Source organism: Mustela putorius, unplaced genomic scaffold (assembly GCF_011764305.1).
Source record: "Mustela putorius furo isolate JIRA1106 unplaced genomic scaffold, ASM1176430v1.1 tig00000129_pilon_pilon_pilon, whole genome shotgun sequence".
Classification (NCBI taxonomy): Eukaryota; Metazoa; Chordata; class Mammalia; order Carnivora; family Mustelidae; genus Mustela; species Mustela putorius.
The window spans coordinates 6,790,937-6,810,538 of record NW_025421290.1 but is presented as its reverse complement, the minus strand read 5'-3'; the positions used below and the strand labels follow the sequence as shown (position 1 = coordinate 6,810,538).

Sequence of the window (19,602 nt, the reverse complement as noted above, 5' to 3'; positions counted from 1 at the left end):
TTAGAGCCCTGTGGACCTACACACAAGACACTTCCCTAGGTAGACCTTAGAGACTTAAATATAACTATACATCAGATAAAGGACCTACTTCCCCCTACCTTCTCCCCGAGAGAACACCAAATGGTCCTTTTCTCTCCTGTGAATCACAACACCCGACACTAATATGGCTAACTTATATTCAATAACAAAGGCAGGATGCCAGAGTTTCCTCACTTCCCTCTTAGGATGACTATGCCAGTACGTTTTCAAGAACCCCCTAAACTCTCTCTTGCAACAGGCAAATAGAAGCTCATAGTCCAAGCTCTGAATTCTCAGTTCCTCTCCCCCTCTTCTCTTGACAGGAACATAAGCAAGCCAACTCAACAGGCCTAATTACCATGGTAACAACATGCACTGTGATTATGAGTGTGTTTGTTTTTTAAAATGACTCACAGATTATTCTCCCAGAAGCCCCAGACACACCGGTTTCTGGGTGGTTTATAAAAGCTATTCAAAGTTTTCTTGCAAATTTCTTGCCCCTATTAGCATAACTGCTGTGATGGAGAGAGATTCATCAAATCAAATATGCCCTTCTCCTTGAGGATGACAAAAAAAAACCCACTTGGTTCCTTAACCGCTCCAAGATTAATCAATTTAAAACTTGGGTTAATAATGAAATTAATTTGAGTTTGTACACTGGAGATAATTAATCTGTCCCTAATTTAAATAATTAAGGTATTTCATAATGTAGTTTTAGAGACCCAAATGAAATAATCAAGTGAAATAAAAGCGACAGTGAAAAATATCAAGTAAAATAGCCTAAATGTGTGGGCACACGGTCAGCCACATGCGAAGTGTTACAAAAGAAGAGAGGTAAGTTTTAGTGCCAAGATGTTTTTAAACCCATGTCCAAAATAAAAACATTAAACATGGGGGTGCCTGGGTGGTACAGTCAACTGAGGGTCCCACTCTTGGTTTTGGCTCAGGTCATGATCTCATAGGTCATGAACTGGAGCCCCTCAGCGTAGAGTCCGCGTGGGATTCTCTCTCTCCCTCTACCCCTCCACCCTGCACACAGGCATGCACACATGCTCTCTAATAAATAATAAATCTTTAAAAGTGCAAACATGAAAGAATCTAGACATTTGGAAAAACTGTGGACTGCTTCCATTCATTTATACAATTCGCATTATTTAAGACCCTCTATGTAGCAAGTGTCATTGTTTATAACTGGAACAGGGCCACAGGGCTTAGGAAGACCATTTTCTTATCAGAGACAAAGGCCATGGGTGTGGCTTAGTCTGTTATCTTGGAAAGATTCTTTGCTTCATAAGGCATCATTCTAGGTAAGCTCTCAATGAAAGGGACCATTTTCCAATGACAGCATTGAGCCTAGAACTCAAGAGTCCTAACTTGAGCAAGATGGTTGACTCGCTCTTGAAAAAAAAAAAAAAGGTTGGTAATTTTTTATGTCAGTTTTCCTCCACATGAATTGGATATAAACCTTACTTTAAAAGAAATGGAAATGGAAACTTTTAAATCTGTTTAACTTAAAACTCTATCTCCTGATGCGACACAGAACACAACACTTAACACACACACTCACACACACACATACACACAAAATAGTTGTTAAAAATTACAGTTTCCCGATGGCTACATATTTTATGTACTGTTACCAATAATATGCTTTTCCTCGAGAGTTTGAAGGGATAGCCAGAATGAATCTGTCAGGATAGGCTAGGTTATACTGTATGGTAACAAACAACCCCCAAATCTTGGTATAGAACCAAAGTTTATTTCTCATTCTCACTACATGCGCATCGCAGGTCAGTGGACAGGAACAGGACGCCCCCCCCTTATTGTCTTTACCCCAAGACCCAGGCTTAAGAGTGCACCCCCCATTTCTGTGCTTCTACCACTGCCAACTGCCCAGGGCAGCCATCGCATCCTGGTTCTCAGAAGCTTCTTCCTGGAAGTGGTAAAGAGCACTTCTACCTTCATTTTGCTGGCTAATACAAGAGTTGTGGCTATACTTAACTAAAGTAGACAGAGAAGTGTAAAGTAAGCCTATCATGAATCCAGAAGGAAAACGGGAAATATTTATGACTGAGGGCATAAATTACTGGACAAACAATGCAAGGCTGAGTAGATACCGAAGTTAAAACGGTATCTGGCTATCCCAGAGAAAAAGGCCTCCTCAGGTGATTCCTTACTCCAAGTTCTTTGTTCCGGTGACTCATGTTGGGCCAACAATCACTTCTGCTAGAATTTGATAGGAATCCCATTGATAGATTAAAAGATGCTCTACTCCAGCTCTGTGGTAACAATATTAATTGAGCAGCTACACTTCTAAATAGTTACTACATGTCACGCACTATGCTACATAAACATTTTAATATTATTTTCTCCTGACAATTTTGTGAGGTAGATATTGTCATTATTATTTCCCATTTTATAGATGATGAAACCAGGAGCATAGAAAGTAACTTGCTCAAGAGGTTCTGATTCCAAACTGGTGTTCTTTAACTACTATGCTTCCCTGTGTATTAAGCCCATATTTGAGGATTAAGGCACAGTAAAAAACAAGTAATTTTTTTTTTAACCTAGAAATTTTCACTTTACCTTTTATATTATTTTAATTAAAATCTAGGGGCTGTTCAATAGCAAGTTATTTTTTTTCTTAGTGAAACCATTTTAATGTCCATCCACAGCAATGTTCCCTAAATACAACAATCATTTATAAGATTTTTGTAAGGTTTTTCTTAGATTTTTATTTTATTTATTTGATAGAGAGATAGATCACAAGCAGGCAGACAGGCAGGCAGAAGGTGGGGGGGCGGGAAGCAGGCTCCCTGCTGAGCACAGAGCCCGACGCGGGGCTTGATCCCAGGACTGTGAGATGGTGACGTGAGCCGAAGGCAGAGGCTTAACCCACTGAGCCACCCAGGTGCCCTTATGAGATATTTTTTACAAAAGCAGAGGACCAGCTCAATTCTCCAAAGAGACTCTAAAATTATAGATTTTTTTCCTATTAAAATTTTTTCATAATTTTTCTCATTTCTGTACAGATCAGAAAAACACTCTTAAACAGAGTTCTATTGGCAAAGCCTAGAAATTAACTTTACTCTCTTGTTTAAAAATGCAAATATGAGTAGGAAGCACTCCATCATTTATTACAGAAAAGGTACTCCTACTATTAATCCTTAGTTTGCCCTGATGAGGAGGCAAAGAAAGCACACCTCAAGACAAGCAGTCAAAACACTGTAATGTCAGCAATTCCACTTCAAAATTCTCCCTTTCCACTATGGCTGCCTCACATATGGGGCCTCTCAAATATACCCACCACCTCCGTGGAAAGTAGGAACCATGAAGAAGAGACAACAGTAATGGAAGTGACTGCTGCCTCCAGAGTTACAAAGTGAAAACCAATTTTCGAAATAACTCATAATCAGGAATTCCAGAGATGAGTCATTCTTCTTGCACAGGTGCTGTAATCAACAAAATACACACCTCTCGAGAGGAAACAAGCTTTCATTTAAGTCTAACAGGCGCCATACACAGAGCCCTTAACCTCTCTAGCTCCTGTCCTGGCCCAGAGTGGATTTTATTCACATCAAATTGATTTCACTGACCAGTCAGGAAAACTAAATTTAATGTGTGTGTGCGTGTGTGTGTGTGTGTGTGTGTTCACAATGGAGATAATGCAAGACTAAATTAATTGTTGTCTACATTAAATAATATTCTTATTGCTTCATAGGACCTGATGTATTTTCTTCTGGAATGATATGTTTAGAAGGCCATTCTTTAAGGTCTCGCATTAGCCATTTTGTATTTTCTTTCAGGATTCGTTCTCCAATCTACCTAGATCACCACCATGAACAAAAACAAGCTCTTTGTGTTTTTCAATGGGAAATGCATGGAAACACTGTCCAACTCCCAGTTGTGTGATCTTGATGTTATTTAACCTTTTTGAGCCTTGATATCTTCACTTATAAACCAGGAGTAATAATGTTGTCGGACTCCATGACACCATGGCCTACCTAATAATCATTAACTCCTTCTTCTTTGCTAACAGAACCAGACCTTTTCTCTGGGATCTGGTGGCTGTGCTCTCCGGAGAGGAAAGGCTGCTGTCCCCACCTCCCCACCCCGCCACTTCCCCTTCCACCCCCACTGCCTCAGGAGGAAGCTCTCACGTGAGCTAGTCACAGCAGTTCCATCTGCCTAGTCTCTCGAGATAAGGCATGTGAACTGTGAGGGGAATTCAGCTGGGGACAGCTTTTCTGTCACACTAATAAGAGGTACGTGAAAAGAAATGAGTCCCTTCACTGTGCCTCTAGATACTGAAATCCAGCCGCTAGTCTGAAAGCAGCCACCTCAGCATGGGGAGGGGAGAAGCCTAAGAAGAGTGCACCCACCTGCTGAAAATGTCAGAACAGGGGGGGAAAGAATGCAGGTTGCTAAGAACAGTGCCCAGTTGTGAATAACTCTGGGGTTACCTTTCCTTCAGGACCTCTTGAGGCAAATTCCATTGTTTACGCCATTTTGGTATGGTGTTCCTTTACCAGCAGCCAAAAGTGCCCTAATGGAAAAACACTCTTCCCATCTCATAGGGTGATTTTTAAAACTCATGGCAAACAGTAATGTACATAAAGTACTCAGCACACAGCAGCACAAACAGCATGCCTGGCAAATGCCAGTTCTCAACTTGATTGCTGAAAGGTGTTGAGCTTTGCTTGTTCAACCATGAGCAAGCGCTTGACTCTGTGTGGTTTGAATGACTCCTCTGCAAGGTTTTCCTTGGTTCCCCCAAACAGAATTAAGGGCAGAAATCATTGCTTTCTCTACTTTGTCCATCTAAGAGACAATACCAAATTCCTAAGGTTATCTTAAACAATAACGTCGGCATTTAATTCATATAACGAGCCCTGTAGTACCGACTGTGGTGTAGGAAAATACAATTAAACAAAGCAGTCTTCCTGACTGTGTAAATCAATTTGATCTGAATAAAATTTAACCCAGACCAAGTACTCAACAGAGCCACCAAGTATGCTGCATTTGGAGTCTGCCTAGTTTAATGCAAAAGCTGCTTTCTGGAGAAGAAAGACCTATTTCATAGATTATTATACACGTAGATGAAAAGAACATTTCCTCTGGGACTTCACCACATCCTTACATCAGGAAGGCACCTGCACCTGCCTGGGGACCCTCTCTCCCCAGATCCTCACATGGTGTTCTCCTCACCACGAGGTCTTCAGGGATTACAGATTTCTATCACCACCACCATCATATGCACAATCTCCATCATTCAACCTGTTTCTATCTTCATCCATCCCCACACTTCTCACTACCAGATATTTTCTTGTATTAGAACATGTTTCTGTTGATGGGGTCCACACCTGGCTATGATCTAATCAGCCTGCGCTGAGGTTAGGACCTGGGTACTTTTTTTTTTTTTCCAAAGTACCCCTCAGCAATATTGAATATGCAGCCAGATCTAAAAGCCATTTGTTTATGTGTTTACTGGATCTCTCCCAACACTAGAATGTGAGTTCCAAGAAAACAAAGAACTGGCCTGTTTTGTTCCTCCAAGTCTCCCCAGCCCCTTGCAGGACACGTGGCACATTGCAGACATGCAGTTAAGACTTGTGGACAAGCTGACCAACTGGAGTGTAATTATGTCAGCATTTGCCTGCTTCCCCTGTAGTTTCTGAGCTCCTAGAGAGCTCCTAGAATATCTATCCTAGTGACAAAAATAAGTGACAAAAAAAAGTTCAATAAATAAATGAATTATAAACAAACTGCATTTGTGAACTTAAATATTCACACACACACACACATACACACACACATACACAAAATAACAGATATGTGAAGTGAGGGGTGTGTTAATTAACCCAATAATGAGGATATTTTCACAATGTATACATGTACCAAATCATCACATTGTACATTTTAAATATCTTACCATTTTATTTGTCAATTATACCACAATAAAGCTGAAATTAAAAACAAATAAACAGGGGCGCCTGGGTGGCTCAGTGGGTTAAAGCCTTTGCCTTTGGTTCAGGTCATGATCTCAGGGTCCTGGGATAGAGAGAGCCCTGCATTGAGCTCCCTGCTCAGCAGGGAGGCTGCTTCCCCATCTCTCTCTCTCTCTCTGCCTGCCTCTCTGCCTACTTGTGATCTCTGTCAAATAAATAAATAAAATCTTTAAAACAAACAAACAAAAAAACCCCATAAAACTGTATTTGTATACTATAAGGAAGACAAAGATAGAACTGGGTGTGGACACTGTCCTCAAAGAGCTGGATGAAGGGGAAAAAATTCAGACTGCCATTATACACACCAGAATGTGCTAACTGCTGTGAAGAAAGAACAAAAGATTTCAGGGGAGGTACAGATTGTTTCTTAGTGGGGAGGTCAGAGAAGAAACACAGGAAGGCTTCATGGAAGAAGTAGCATCTACAGAACAAATGGAATTTGGCTATTCAGAGAAGTAAGACTGTGGGGTGAAGTGTGGAAGAGGAAGTAGAAAAGTTTTTCTAGGGAGAGGCAAGAACACAAACCAACCAGCCTAGCTGGAGGTTAGGAGGTCCTGAACTAAGACACCAATTATCAACATGGAAAAGAGTAGATAGTGTCAAGATGTGCTCCCAATGACAGTGCCAAAAGCTATGGGATTGGCCATAACTTGAACTGTTTTTTGAGAAACACCAAAATTGAGATTTTATAAATGAGGGACTGAGAGAATGGGGTGTCACTAATAGTCAGGGAATCAGGAAAGAGCTGGTTTTGAGTGGGGAAAGGCAATGGTAGCACAGATTTGGACATTTAAGTTTCATTTTCAGTGGCTTGAATTTTTGTAGGGTGCTTGATGTACAAGTTTAGAAAGCAGATGAGTGATCAGGATGAAGGATCAGATTTGGAACTGACCTGCATGGTGATAATGACAGAAATCATAGAAAAGATTTTATAAAGGGAGAGGGAGAAATTAAGGGGCAGAAAATTCAAATCTTGAGAACAAACATATTTAGGGAATAGAACCTGGGAGTCAGTGGGGAAGTTGGGAGCCTCCAGAGAACTATGAAGGGTGACAGAATGTGCCACCCCAAAATATGCCTCCTTGACATAAGGATTATTTTGAGCAGGTTATTTTGGGAAACAGCAGACACAGGAGAAATTCTGAAAACAGACTAGAAGTTACCGCTTGTGTAAAGGAAATTTACATTTATAAAGGAAATCTCCACTTATAAGGGCGCCTCTCTCTCCTACCTGAAAGGCAAGTATGACTAAATCACTAGATTCTAGTCAGTAGACAGGCATGAATTTAAGTCTGCATAAAAAATCTTACTCTTATTTACCATACTTTACCTGGTCACCTCCCCATAACTGGCCTCCTCCACTTCTCCCCCTCTGTCTTTAGCTGAAGATGGTATTTCAGCCTGAATTCTAAGCCACCACTGAGAGTTACTCACTTTTCCCTGGATATACTTGAGGTATAACATATTAATAAAACTGTGTGCTTTTTCTCTTTTTAATCTTCCTTTTGTTACAGGGTTCCCAGATGAGAACTTAGAAGGGTAGTGGGAAAACTATTTTTCTTCCCCTAAGGTTAGAGAGAGATTAAGTTAGTAGAGTTTATAAAAGTCAAGGGGAAGCTTTGTTGGCAGCAGGTTTAATTTTGAATTTATATGTGTGAACTAACCACATCTACAGGCAAAGAGGAAAGGATCAATAAATTCTATTCTATTCTATTCTATTCCTTTCCTACCAAATACGTAGGAAAGGAATAGAATTATTATCAGCACATAGTCCCCTAAATGTAAAAGGAAATAGAAAAGAGAGTGCAAGTAGAGTTTACTCATAGCTTCAGCAAAAGGCTGTGTTAATTTGACCTAAGACAACAGGGAAAGAGAATAGAGACACAGAGAAATTTTAAGGTGGTAAGTAATGAGGCTGAGGAAGCCTGTAATATATGCCTTCTCAGACAAACAAAAGCAATAAATAAATAAAGGAATAAAAAATAATAAATACGCCTGTAATAAATAAAGGAAGGACTTGGGCTTAATGGATTTACTGAAAATGTATAGGGGATAGTAAAATATGAAATTCAAAAAAAGAAAAGGGGTTTCGAAGAATAGCAATGGCCCTGCTAATGTTGCAGTAGAACCCAGCTCTAGAGCTTCTTCATTAGCACTGAATGCCAGGTGCTTGAGGAGAGGATTGTGGGAAGGTCTGACCCTGACGACCAGGCTTGCAGGGAGACAAATAAAGGCCAAAGGAACAGGGAGGAAGGGGTCAAGGGACTGGTTTTCCCAAGCCTCTCCAGTAAGAGCTTGACTGTTTACATATATTTGCCAAGAGATAAAAGAGCTGATCCTGTCATATCTCAAACCTTGGCATACAGTGGTACCATTTCTAAGAAATATGTTATCACTAGAATTTAAGATTGAACTCCCTCTTTTTAATGTTTAATGAAGTCCCCTAGGGATTGTCTGAACAATGACTCTCATTAAATACAACTTATTTTCTTTAACACAAGAGGTTGGGGGAACATTACACATCTCTAATGCTTTTACCTGAAAATCTGAATCTCAAATCCCACTGTGCCATCCTTACACTGAAATAAATTTGAATGCATAAACTGCATACTTACACAGAATGTTAAATTTAAACATTATGGTCTTCTTTTTAAAGAAAATAATTTTGTCCTAAAATTTTAAAAATGACAAAGTGTAAAGACTTTCTCTGTCCATTTGATCTAACACAAAGGGAGGTGAAATGGAGACTGAATTGGAACTTAAGGTATTAATCATCTGTGCAACTCTAAAAAGGTAACTTAATTTCTGGGCCACTTCTATTATCCACCATGGAGAGTTTGATACATACCAAGCTCATCTCCAGGTCTTCTCAGTTGTACCATTCCATGAGGTCACAGGCCAGGGGTTAAGTCTTTAATCCACTGAGCTACCTAGGCGCCCCAGGCCAGGGGTTAAGTCTTAACACAACTCTGTAATTCCCTTCTCCACCTGGATCTAGTAAACCCAGTAATTGTAGAAAAAACAGATTGGCAAAGTAAACAAAATGGGGTTCATTATTCAACCAAAAAAACACACACAAAGAGTGCATTACAAGAATTTCACATATGATCATTCAGGAGCTCTTCAAACCATTCAAAGTCAACCTCTAACCAACCATAAATCCCAGATATTGTTTCTCTTAAGAGTCCCCCTTCATCTTCCTGTCCAACTCCCCTCAGTCCTGGCCATACACTGCCTCACCAGTTTCAGAATCAGGGGGTGAAATGTGTAGTGAGAAATGAAACCCAGAAGGATTCTCCATTTTCAAAAGTGGAATTCAGATTAGAATCCCATTTCGTTAGTAGAAACCTCTCTCAGAAATCTATTGTTATTTAACGATTATAGCTCCTTCTCCATAGGTTAATCCTCTCCATTATAAAGAGCTGGAAAACAATTTAGCACTTCAGATGCTCTTTCCTTTTCCTGACACTGCCAACTATTGAGCATTTCTTTCTCATCCAGCTGATGAGAAGAAACTAGAAAGACGCTGGAAGGACAGTGCCCCAATGCCTCCTTTGTAGTAGTCTGGTCCACATGTAAGCAGAAGGGTCACGAGTGTGACTGTCTACAATAGGGATTGGATTTCACTATCAGGTTCTTGATATCACCAATTATCAGGAGCTAGGCAGATTTTCTTACTTTCTCCTTTTGATTTTAAAAGTTACTTCTGAGAGAAGTATTTTACTTGGGCAGGGATAATACTGCTATATGCAGGAGATGAAATTCAAATATTATAATCAGGATCTTTAGGACACACTGTGTTAAGATGTGTCCATTTTAAAATGTCTCCTTGAAAACAATCCAATTAAAAAACGAGCCAAGGATTTGAGTAAACATTTCTCTAAAGAAAATTTACAAATGGCCACTAGGCCTATGAAAAGATGTTCAACATCTAATCCTTAGGGAAATGCAAATGTCAAACACAAAGAAATACCAATTCATACCCCTTAGTATGGCTACTATCAAGAAAAACAAAAGTCCCTAGAAATAACAAGTGTTGGTGAGGGTGAGGAGAAACCGGAACTCCAGTGCACTGCTATGGGATTGTAAAACGGTACGGCTACTGTGGAAAACAGTATGGTCATTCCTCAAAAAATTAAGTAGAATTACAATTTGATCCAGCAATTCAACTCTGGGTACCCAAAAAGAGTGAAGGCAGGGACTCAGACAGATAACTGTACACCCATGACCACAGCAGCATTATGTATAATGGCTAAAACATGCAAGCAAACCTGGTGTCCAACAGATGAATGAATAAACAACGCATTGCATATACACACAATGGAATATCATCCAGCCCCCCAAAAGAAGGAAATTCTGACACCTGCTATAACATGTATGAACTCTGAAGACATTATGGTTAAGTGAATGTAGCCAGGCCGGAGAAGATAGATACTACAGGATTCACGGGTATGAGGTACCTAGAGACAGAGAGTAGAATGGCGGTTGCTAGGGGTTGTGGGGAGAAGGAAATGGGGAGTTATTGTTTAGTGGGAATAGTTTTAGTTTGAGAAAATGAAAAAGATCTGCAGATGGATTAGTGGTAATGGTTATACAACAACGTCAATATACTTCATGCCACAGAAGGTTTATTTAAAAATAGTTAAAATGGGAAATTTTATGTTATACATATTTTACCCCAATAAAGAAAAAAAATATATGTCTCCTGGAACCTTGGCAGTGGTGGCAACGGCGAACAACATGCTAACTTTTCCTTATGCCACCAGGGAAGGAAAACCGACATCTGAGTACCTACTAGGCACCAGGCACTCACATAGTCACACACAAAAGCAAAATCAAAACACCACAACACAAACAAAAATCAAACCTTGATTATGCACTATTAGCTTGTCTTTACAACGAAGAAACTAAAGTTTACACGTTAACGTGCTGGGTCAAATAGTAAAAACCAGAGGTAGGATTCAAAGGCAGATCTGCCTGACTCTCGAAGCCCATGTTCTTTTCACACCTCGATGTTCTTTTATTTTACCCACAGCTGTCTTTTGGAACTGGCTTTCTGCTTTGACGATAGAGCTTTTATACTTAAAAGTTAGACCTGCCTTCTGAAGTGAGCTAAAAGAGTCCGTCAATCAAATACATTCACTCTGTGCCTACCATATGAGGCCCAGGGCTGGCCACGAAATAATGGGAGTCATGTTTCCACCCAGCCATTGGCCATATGGCAGAAAAAAAAAAACCGTATGATTAAAATTTCAGTGTAGGTCGACTCCCTCAAAGGCCCCGGTATACTCTGAGCAAAAGCATTATGTCTTTCAATATTCCATATGGCCAGAACAAGTGGAAAGAGTCTCATTTTATAGCACTGAAGCATTTTTATCTTTTTCCTAAACCTTCTACCATCACAGTTACTGATCAGCTGTTACTCACTAATGTTGTGCTTCAAGATGGAATTGAACAATTAAGGAAATGTTTTGTGGAGTGCAGAAAATAGGCAACTCTCAGCTGTTTTGTGAAAGAGAATGGGGGGTCGTTTTGACTCCCCTGTGCCTAAGGGCCAAGGTTTCATTTTCTCACTCTTGTGAAACACACAGAGGAGAAGAACACAGACTGCGTACACATCCCCAAACAAAGCAGGGTGTTAGCACAATCTAGTGAAAATCCAGCCCGTAGACGAGTAAGGACCAAGGGGGGAGCCTCATACAGCCCAGATTCCCAACTTTCTACTTCATTTAATGACATGCGGCTTGATCATGGAACTCCGATTAGGGGCATTCTGGATCCAAGATCTACCCTCCACCTGCTCTGTGGAAGATTATCTTTACATATTTTATTCTTTAGGAGGGAAATGGGAGGTGCAACTGTGAAAGAAAGGGAATGACTTATCTCGCCTACAGGTTTGATTAAATTCAATGAATCTGCAAGGAAACTCCATGGTTTCCACACCAGCGATATTTTACCCCTTAGGCACAGTACAAGTTTAATTTAATAAGTAAGCTTTAAAAAGTGACATTTTTTTTTTAGTGACTAAGGAGTCTTATCTCTGAAAACGTGCTGCTACACCACAAATTTTGAGACACCAAATCGATTTCAGAAAAATGGCATTAAAAAAGAGAGCTTACAAGCTCTTCATAATTGAGAATGGTAATAAAGGAGGAAACATATTCACTCTCAATGGCATATGTAGGATTTAAAAACTGCATTTTAAGAATTTGAGTGTCTAACTATGACCTTTTTATTGTTTTTTACTCCACTATAAGCAATTCCTTCTTTCCTCTGAAAATCCTCTAATCCTTTCATTCTAAAAATTCAAGGAAAAAAAACCTTTTATCAATGACCATTTATTGCTCACCCACACTTTCCGTTGGAGACAAAGCTTAATTTCTTAAATCATGCTTCACTAGGGTCTTAAACTCTTCCTCCTCCATATCCTGCCAAAGAAATCTCACAATGTCATTTTCCAGTCTGTTAGACCTATTTATTGGACTTTCAGGTATCATTCATAAATCTGAACAAGTCAAGGTTATGGGCTCTCATTAACAGGACCCATGGCTCAAGATAAGCAAAGAACAAAATTGCATTCTGATTTTACTATCTGGCTCTGCTTACAGCGTATACAGGTAAAGAAATAACCCTGCTCCACTTCCACATTTTGTCCCTCACTGAAGTTAATATGCGTCTTGACCTACAGATGAATAAAATCCACAGAAACATCCAATCCATACATATCTGATTCTGGACAAGTTAAACCCGCCAGGCTCCTTTGAGAAAAGATGCAACTTCAGGAGGAGACCTACTGGCAAATGGGAGCTGTTTCTGAGGCTACCCTGAAAGCAGCTGCACAGAGCCCAGGGAGGAAGACACCTTTTTTTTTTTTTTTTTTTTTTTAATGGTAAATATTGCCCCTCACAAACGCTATTCCAGTCTTTGTTGGCAAATCCTGAGTACAAAAGGATTTAACAAAAACAAAAAACAAAAGAAGGAAGGAAGGAAGAACAGAAAGAAGACTAAAATCAGTCATTATACTGCAAAACAGAAGACATCTCAGTGAAATATGTAGGAAAGATAATGCAACCAACGTTTTCCACCATTTACACCCTCAAAATGAGGGAACTGCACGCTCAGATGAGCCCACAGCTTCAGAGCCCCAATTCATTTCAACTGATCCCTGCTCTTCCTCCAAGAGAACTATGCAAAGGGCTCCTTGCCTGTAGCGTGCTTTCCTGACGAATCACTAAAGCTAGACGCCAATGATTTTTTTTTTTAAGGCGAATGTGCTACAAATTTGATCATTCTCAAAAGCCCTTCTAAAAGAACCCATCCTGATCCTTTTCCCCCACTCCTGAAGCCAAGTCCCTATCTTCCCTCAGAAATCTGCCCCGAAAAACCGTAGGCGGGGGTCCTTTTCTCACGGAGAAAGGAGCAAGCGGAAAAGCGTCCCCTTTACCTTGGCGCCCGCGGCTGGTCGGAGAGCGGCCGGTCTCCTGTGTGGGAGCCGAAGTGTGCAGGCGAGCCCCGGAGCAGCCCGCTCAGCCTGCCCCGCGCAGCCCGCCCCGCGCCGCCCAGCCCAGCAGTAGTAGGAGCTGCCACGGAGCGGCCGCCGCTGTGCGCTGTGCGTGTGTAGCAGCGGCGCCTGCAGCCCAGGGACTAGTCCCCACCCAGCTTTGTCTTCAATCATCGTGCTTTCTACAGGAAGCGGCGCATCTCCCACTTCCTCCTCCTCTTCTGGGTAGCTCTTCGCTGCTTGCTTCTTTCCCTCTCACTCAAGCTCGCGTTTTCGCCTCCTCCTGCGCTACTCACACTAGTGTGACCAGAACCCCGCTCCCCCTTTGTTCCAAGTCCCTCTGGTGCCTCTGTTCCTTCTTTCCCCCTTCTCATTCCCCTCACCTCCTCGACAGCTTCCAGCCACTGCCTGTCCGCCCCCTGGGCTTCCCCTCCTGCCCCCGGCTCTTTAGCCTGCACTGGCCAGCTGTGGATGGTGCTGCTGGCTGCTGCTGGTGTTGGGGGGCCACAGCCGCTGGCCAGGTTCTGGCCCTGAAATCCAGCACCAGCCTCAATGGCTGCTCCTGCTCTACGTGGTCCCTCTCAAGGCAGCCGGCAGCCTGCAGCTTGCAGCTTCTTGCTGCAGCATTTTGCTCTGTCGCCAACATTCCAGCAGTTTCATTTCTCCAAGGTCCCACTACCACTGAGATCTTACTTAACCCACATGCTCAGAAAGGAATGGCCCTGATTAAGTATCCTTGTGGGGCACCGGAGCCAATCCAAGTCCCACACTGCTACCTGTAGCCTAGCAGTGAAGACGTATTCCCAAAAGATTTCTCAGTGGTGTGAGGGAATGGGCTAGATCTGAATGGTGTGTATTCCCAGCCTAGAGAGAGATTTCTGCCTCTGCCCCCCCTCCCACCTACACACTCACAGACTCATACTGGTAGGGTTCTCTGGACCCTCACCATCCTCTAATCCTTTTCCCTCATTTTAGGACATGGTGTAATGTTCAGGGTAAGAGAGTCTGTCTACCAGGATTGGAATCCAAGCGGTCGTACTGACCATATGAACTTGGAGAAACCAACTTCTATGGTCTTTCACTTCCTCACCTGCAAAACAGGATTATAGTCCCAGCCCACAGGAGACTGTGAGGATTAAAGAGATGTACACAAAATGTTCATAGTTCCTGGGATTTAGAAAGCATTCATACGTATTAGCTCCTATTATTCTTAGAGGATGTGTGAACTGAGAGACAGCATGAGACTTTGATCATCAGTGGCCACATCAGGACCTTTCCTTGGTTTCTGAATTCCCCAAAGTTAGTACATTCACCACTATACCCCCATGATCTTGGTGAAAATTTATTCAGCCTCAATATTAATACAAGCTGCTTTGGGGGAAACTACAGATTAATCATGGCCTGGAGGCATGGGAAAATCCTTCCAGTATCCCTGCAGTGCCATTAAGAAACCTCTCTCTAGTTTTCAGTGCACGGAAAGCTAATCCTCCCTAACCAAGGAGTTAATCCCCAGCTCCACCTTTTTAATCCAGTCTTGCTGTAATCCTCCAGCGGGTCTTCCTAACCCACCTTGAGACCACAGCACATTAACATGGAAGGTACAGAATTTAATTTCTATGAAATGGTCCTAGACAGTCCTAGTATACCCTGTGTTTTGATTGAATAATCCGTGAACAGAGTTTGCTTTTCTTTCTGGAAATCTTTGATCAAAAAGGATCCGTATGTCAACTCACTAACATCAGAAAATTACAAAATGGATTGTTTAAAGGTTAAAAATAAAGAACTACTTTTAAATCACCAGCAAACAGAATTGTAGGAGGGGGAAAGAATGGACATATAGATTCCCACTGTGTCCTGCAATCCAGTGGAAATCAGACATGAATTTCCTCCAAATCACAAGTCTTCATGTCAAAGGTTACCAGGAACTTTTAAAGAAAAATTTAAATACAGTATATATGATGCAAGGCTTAAAAAAATTGAGAATCGGGGCACCTGGTTTGATCAGCAGTTAAGCCCCTGCCTTCAGATCAGGTCATGATCTCAGGGTCCTGGGATGGAGCCCTGCATGGGGCTCTCTGCTCAGCAGGGAGCCTGCTTTCCCCTTCTCTCTCTGCCTGGCTCTCTGCCTACTTATAATCTCTCTCTCTCCCTGTCAAATAAATAAATAAAATCTTTAAACAACAAAAAAATGAGAATCACAATTATTAATGACTGGAAAGATTATGGAAACAAATCTCTGGTTAATTTTAGACTAGGGGATTTTGGTGGTAACTCTGGATTAAAACAGTTCTGTCTCTTTTTTTAATCCTCTCTCTCTTTCTCTCTCTTTCTCACACACTCTCTCAACCAGTAGAGAGTGGTTCCTATATAGTGGTATTCTATATAGGAAAATCACTTTCAGACAATGAAATCTACCAGGAATTTGGCCTGCTGCCTTCTGACTAGCTCTTCCACCTCTGGCCCTTAGAAAACTCTTAGTAGTAGGGCACCTGGGTGGCTCAGTGTGTTAAGCCTCTGCCTTCAGCTCAGAGGGTCCTGGGATCAAGCCCTGCATTGGGCTTTTTGCTCAGCGGGGAGCCTGCTTCCCTTTATCTCTCTCTCTGCCTGCCTCTCTGCCTACTTATGATCTCTGTCTGTCAAATAAATAAATAAAATTTAAAAAAAAAAGAAAACTCTTAGTAGGTTCACCCGGCCGTTGCTGTGAACTTCCAAACAACCTCTGTTCACAGCTGAAACCAAGATTTTAAGATCCTTCTCTTTCTGTCATTAAACCCATTGCTTTCAACTGGTCCTAACTGCCTCTTTTTCTGAAGAAGAAAGAAAAATATGCGGGTGTACCTTGGCCAAGAGAGAAGATTAATCCTGTTCAGATCTCTTAACACAAGCATGGTAAGTACACACTAAGTCTACAAAGTGTTCATTTCTTAGGAGATATCATTACATCTCACCTTTAACCAGTCGTGCCATTAGTAACTAAATATCAGCCTATCCTTAAATGCATTTTATCAATGCATAACACAAAACCTGTAGAACAGTCCACCTTTCATCAATGGCCCTATTGGTAGGCATTGATACCTTGTATTTCTTATGTCCACCACGTAGAAGAGGTTGATGGTCATAAAGAGGCCATCATTTTGCCTGATATCTCTCCTGTATTACAGCATGCTCTAACTGAATGTCCTTTGAAGTTAACCTTCCCCAAATTTTATGTATTGCCCCAACCAAAGCGTATTCCCCCTTCCATAGTCTCCATTTCATGTAATGAGGCATACAGACCAGTTGCCCACAGAAGGAATATAGGAACACCATCGGAACGATTTGTCTCGGTTACCCTGTGTCCAATTCAAGGTTCCTCATCCTTTTGTTCCCACCACCAAACTATCCTTTTGACCCAATCCCTCCTCTCTCTTTCCTTGTCACGGCCTTATTACGTAAATGCTTCGCTTTCCCCTATATGACTGCAAGACTCTGGACTTTACCCTTCTACCTCCAGTCTCTAAGCTATGTCCACTTGAAGTACAGTGCTAACATGAGCAGTTGATACTGTCACTGTACTACTATACTTTGTCATAGCTCCCCTCCCCATTGCCTACAGGACACGTCTTAATTCCTCCACCTGGCACACAAGACATTGTAGAACGGCATCCAGCTACAGTCTCACCTTATTACCCAGCCTGCTGCAAGGCCACCACCACGGCACGCTTCACCAGGGACCGTGCTCTTTTCTCCTCTGCCTCTTGGCATATGCTCTTCCTTTTGCCAGAAACACCCTTTTCCCTTCCTCCATTTGGTCTGTTGGCAACCCCTACTCACCCCTGCAGGTGCAGCTTTACTCAGAAGATCACTCTGAACACACATCCCTGTAGCATTGGGCATTTCCCCCTCCAAGAATGCACGGTGCCTTGCCTCTCCCTCTGTGTCAGTGCGAACTCCCTGGCTTTAATCAGCACTTATAGGTCCACCTCACCTGTGACTACTTGAGCCCCTTAAATTTAGGGCCATGTTCCATTCATCTTTGTGTGTCCCAGAGCAGCTCGCAAACAGATGTTTGTATAATAAAAAGGCATCGTTGGCAGAAATTCCAAACCTGCCTTTGTATTCCTATGGGTGCCAGGGGAGGGAAAGGTCTGATACAAGAACCTGGTCATGGGATAAAAAAACAATAATCCCTCGATTTTTTTGCAAGTTGCAGAAAACCATCGTACCCGAGCACCAAATTCTGTATTTTTATTTATATAGGTGAATCCTGGTTCTATGTCTGGAATTGCTTATAAAGAAGCACAATCTGGCAATAAAAAGTAATTTTAAAAAATAGATTTTAAAAAGAAATTTTAAAAAAAGGAAAGAAAGCTGTTCTTTACTTACATTTCTGGATGAACTTTAAAGAAACTAATTTATAAGCCAGAAACACTTTTCACAGTCCCTCCTGCACACTCCAGTTTTTGCCACCTCGCAGCTGTCCCAGAGGCTCTCACATGCCAGATCCCCAAACTCTTCTCCAATCTCTTGACAATATTGTTCCTCTCTCTCTCCTCCGCCCTCGTCTGCCTACTAGTTCTTTACTATTTTGACTCACTTGCTTTCTCTGGCTAAGCCCTCCCTCCTTTTCTGTCCATGTTTCAGTTTTGAAGTGTCTCCTTCCTCACTCTGTTGTACCGGGCAGGAGCCATAAAGCAGCAGAGCCATTCTTGGAGTGCACATGTGGGCTGTCACCAAGAAGAGAGTGAAAGGGAAGAAGGTGAATTCACGTACAAATAAATCTTGTCCCACTCAGATCTATACGTCACTGGGTCATTGCCTCGGCCCAGACGTCTGAGCCTCCCTCCAGCTGTTAGGAGGCAAGAAGACTGACTCATGTTTGGTTTAAAGAGAGTCAGGAGGTGAGGGAGGCAGAGAGAGTAGCTTTTTCTAGATAGATAGTGGCTACCTCTCGCTAATGAAAAATGGCAGTCCCTGGTTCACGGTCCAGGAGAAAACCTAGCAGGACCAGGGGTCTGCAGAATAATGGCCAAAGATTCTTCTAGAGGACAAGATGTTAAACGCATGAGTTCCACTTTCCCTTTAGCTTGGGCAGGGCTAACAAGGGGGATTAAGTGGAATAGAGTGAAGCCCTCCAGATACTCCTCTGATATTGCCTGAAATGTCAGCAAAATTAAATTTGGGTTATTAACCCAAAAATATGTGTGTGTGTGTCTGTTACATACATAAAGCCCTGGGGAAGTTGTCACTGATGAAGGAGTTCTAGAAATTCGCTTTCCTAACACCTCATGAGAAAACAAACCCAAGTGTTGATGAGAAGGGTGAGGGTGGATTCAGAGGCTGAGGGAGGCTGGAAGCTCGGAGCAGGGAGACTAACCATGAAGCTGGAAAAGACACTAATTACAGAGGGAACCAGGAAGGAAGAAGGCCAGAGATGGGGAGGGAGGCAGAATCAGAGCTGGAAGTAAGTCAGAGAGGCCTGGATGTGCAGCCAAACAGGGGGATTCTGGCCAGGCTGAAGAAAGCTAGACACTTCCTGAGTGGACACTGCCTGCGATGTGTCTGCTGTTCTGGTCTTACCAAAAGAAGACAACATTCCAGACCCTCCAGTGGCAGAAATGGGAGCCGGGCCATCGGCAGGATTGATAAAAGAGTTTAAATCAAATGTGTTGTTACCATCAAAACAGGAACAGCAGCTCTGCAAATACAATGTGTTCCCTCTAAAAAGTCTCTGAAGATCCACACAGAAAATCAGGGACAACAGGAAGTGAGGAACAGGATCAAGAAGAACAGGATCAGCAACCAAGTATGACAGAGGTGAGAGAACGCAGTGTGCAGCAAAGCCTCGGAAAAACAACCGTTGGAAGGAATAGCAGAACTAAAGGATATGAATCGGTGAGATTAACATCATGCCAATAAACCATTTCGAAGTGTCTTGGAAGAAAAGTGATATAGTAAGAACTCCCATCATTTGTGGGCAAGGCAGAAAGGCAGGACGTGATTTTTCGGGGCCAAATATGTCAACCAGGAAGGGTGATCTATTTCCACAGGAAATGGGTTAACAAAAGGTTGGAGAACCAAAGGAGATGTTGGGAG

General features: G+C 42.1%; 1 long non-coding RNA gene across 5 annotated transcripts in view; it reads right to left on the bottom strand.

Moving 5' to 3' along the window:
* Positions 1 to 13,893, bottom strand: part of GNG2 — a 114,702-nt gene extending 100,809 nt beyond the window's left edge. For 2 of the 5 annotated variants that reach the window (XR_006603483.1, XR_006603484.1), the window contains exon 1: positions 13,471 to 13,695. This is a non-coding gene — a long non-coding RNA (G protein subunit gamma 2). Of the gene's footprint in view, positions 1 to 98; positions 137 to 13,470 lie in introns of those variants that run through there. The other 3 variants (XR_006603479.1, XR_006603480.1, XR_001179416.2) reach the window with 3 other exon arrangements.
* Positions 13,894 to 19,602: the final 5,709 nt, after the last annotated feature.